The 3,029-nt window shown below is 42.5% G+C and overlaps 1 pseudogene; it reads left to right on the top strand.

Moving 5' to 3' along the window:
• Positions 1-1,489: 1,489 nt before the first annotated feature.
• Positions 1,490-2,345, top strand: LOC103605615 (annotated as a pseudogene).
• The last annotated feature ends 684 nt before the right edge of the window (positions 2,346-3,029 follow it).

Here is a 3,029-nt window from a genome sequence, read left to right as displayed (position 1 = left end):
AATAGGATAAGTATTCCAACGAGCCCAGCAGAGGAGGTGGATTTTATAGACGGACAAAGGCTGAAGAAAGTAGAAATGAAGAATAAAAAGAGGATTGGTCATTTCAAAGTTACCCTCCTTGGGCCGAGCCCGTGGCGCACTCGGATCCTATATAGAGATGGCCGGTGCGCTCACTGTGCTCACTGGCTGAGTGCAGTGCGGCTGGTCTCAAAAAGGACCAAAAAAAAAAAGAGTTACTCTCCTTGTAAGATGGTAATAGGAAGACAGAACAAGAGAAAAATAACTGACTAGTTAATGCTCGCTTTTTGTGTAAGAATTAAATAAAGCAAAGGGAAATTCATTATCACACCTTTTGAAGATTAAAACTGGCCTATCTGGGAAATCTGCTGTTACCTCTTTCTCGTGGCTTTGAGGAAGGTCAGACCACAACCTGAGTGGTGTGGAACTTAGCAGAGGTGACTCTACGTTGATTTTCAGTCTGGGCTGTGGGGGTGTAGTGCAGAAACTTTGTCCAAAACAATGGCCTCCTGTGATTTTTATTTAACACTACACTCTCACGTTATCTCATTTGAGCCTCATGACAACCCTGTGAGGTGCTCTGGGTCATTGGCCCTATTTTAGAGACCAGGAGACTCTCTGGGAAAGTTAAGCAATTTTCACAGGGTTACATAACTGGAACTAAGAGGACTTATAGTGTGAAGTTGGGTCACCTGATTCACGGCCCATGCTATGCCTCTTCCAGAAAAGACTTTTACTGACAGGGTTTCACAAGCCATCCTCTCTGAACTGGTAAAGAGGGATTAAATGCCCTTACCTGTAGATTTACTTCTGGAAAGTTCTTCCTCTTTTTGCTTACCTTTTCTAGCTTTCCTCTTAATTTCACTTCTGCTATATTGCTCTTTTTTTTTTTTTAAAGATGACTGGTAAGGGGATCTTAACCCTTGACTTGGTGTGGGTGGTTGGTACAGGGATCGAGCCCTGGACCTTGGTGTTACCAGTACCATGCTGTAACCAACTGAGCTAACCAGCCAGATTCTATTGCTTCTTTACTCTTCAGAAGATGCTGGTGGTGAGGGAGGTTTCGGTGATGGGTCATAATAATCAACCACATTGTATATTGACAAAATAAAAAAAAAAAAGAAGAAGATGCTGGTGGTGAGGGAGGTTTCGGTGATGGGTCATAATAATCAACCACATTGTATATTGACAAAATAAAAAAAAAAAAGAAGAAGATGCTGGTGGTAACTGCAGACTGCCACAACCTTTGATTTCAAATTTCCTCTGCACATTTATTTTCGTGACTTGTCATGGATGGTAGTGGTGGCACCAAGGGGTGACTTTGGGAAAGCTTTAGCCTCCCTACTCACCAAACCATTCCAAATAAATACAGTTTATATAAAAACAGTACTAGGAAAATGCAGCTTCATAACAATTTCCTGAATTTAAGAGTTCCCAAGATTCCCAACTCCATTTATATGAAATTTAGTATAAGGGATGCCCCTTGAAATTGTGCAACAAGAGAGACCTGCTTAAACACCTTCCAAAGAAATTGAGCCTTCCAGGAACCTCCATGACAGAAATTCTGGAGCTGCCTTTGAAAAGTGGTAAGAAAACAGGACTTCCCAGGATTTGGCAGATATCAATAGAAAGGAGTCAAGTCCACAGAGATCACTCTTTAGTGAACTCTTACTCTTAAAGCGGAAAGGAAAAGAACCATAGGTTGAGACAGATAAGGACCAGAGTCCAAGAGGTAAAAGAGTCAGTCAGCAAACACAGCACAATTAAGCAGGGGCTAACATTGATCGTGGGCAGAGGCTGTCTGGACTTTGGTCTTGCATGGAGGGGAGAGGAGCTCTGAATTTACTCATGTTGTTTTGAGCCACAAAGAAGTCAGAGGCTTGCAAATAACCACCAGAGATGCTAGCAGGACCTCTTATAAGAATGATCAAAGCTCTTTCTGCCATCTTGGAGCCTGTGGAGGCCTGCTGGGAACAGGACTTCTAAAAGGCAATATGTCTGGAAGGCTGTGGTCCAAGGCCATTTTTGCTGGCTATAATTGGGGTCTCTGGAACCAAAGAGAGCCCACAGCTCTTCTTAAAATTGAAGGTGTTTATGCCCGAGATGAAACTGAATTTTACTTAGGCAAGAGATGAGCTTATGTGTACAAAGCAAAGAACAACATGGTGACTTCTGGCGGCAAACCAAACCAAACCAGAGTAACCTGGGGAAAGGTAACTCATGCCCGTGGAAATAGTGGCATGGCTCATGCCAAATTCCAAAGCAACCTTCCTGCTAAGGCAGTTGGACACAGAATCCATGTGATGCTGTACCTCTCAATGATTTAAACTAAAGGATTTAAATAAAAAGTAAATAAATAAAAGTGGATTTGTGTTCTTGTATTTTTGTTAACAAAAGAGAGAGAGAGAGAGAATGACCAAAACTTGCATGTTTAACTTTAGTAAAAGTTGCTATTTGTTTCAAGTGGATTCAAAATTTGATCTAGAGTCTTGAGTTTTTACTATGTTCCCAAATCTGCTAGATTGTTAAGACCAAGAGAATTTGGACATCTAGTAATCTGAAAGCACATTAATTTGGCTACACCATTATGAATTACATTGTCAAATTTGCTGAATTTCTCAACTCTGGTCACAAACTGGAAAATCAGACAACCCTCTGTTGGTGGGCCACGTCATGGTTTGGTTGTGTGTAGGAAATGGAGTAAGGTCTATGCATGCTTCAGGTCCCAAATTCCAGTTCCAGGTCCCCATTTCCAGACCGAAAGGGACATTTCCTTTTTTTTTGGCTTTTTTTATTTTTATTTTTTATTTTATTGCGTTGCTCCTGAGCCTCGCTCAGCCAGCGAGCGGGGAACCGGTCCATATGTGGGATCCGAACCCTCGGGCGGGAGCACCGCCGCGCTTTCCAAGCGGCGCACTATCCAGTGTGCCACCAGGCCGGCCCTCAAAAGGGACATTTCCATCAAGCAGAAAAGAAATGGTCATGCATGACTCTTTGGGGGAGTCCACCTT

This window comes from Galeopterus variegatus, unplaced genomic scaffold (genome assembly GCF_000696425.1).
Source record: "Galeopterus variegatus unplaced genomic scaffold, G_variegatus-3.0.2 Scaffold5938, whole genome shotgun sequence".
NCBI classification, from domain to species: Eukaryota; Metazoa; Chordata; class Mammalia; order Dermoptera; family Cynocephalidae; genus Galeopterus; species Galeopterus variegatus.
Note: the sequence above shows the minus strand (reverse complement) of the source record. Positions and strands in the feature narration are given on the sequence as shown.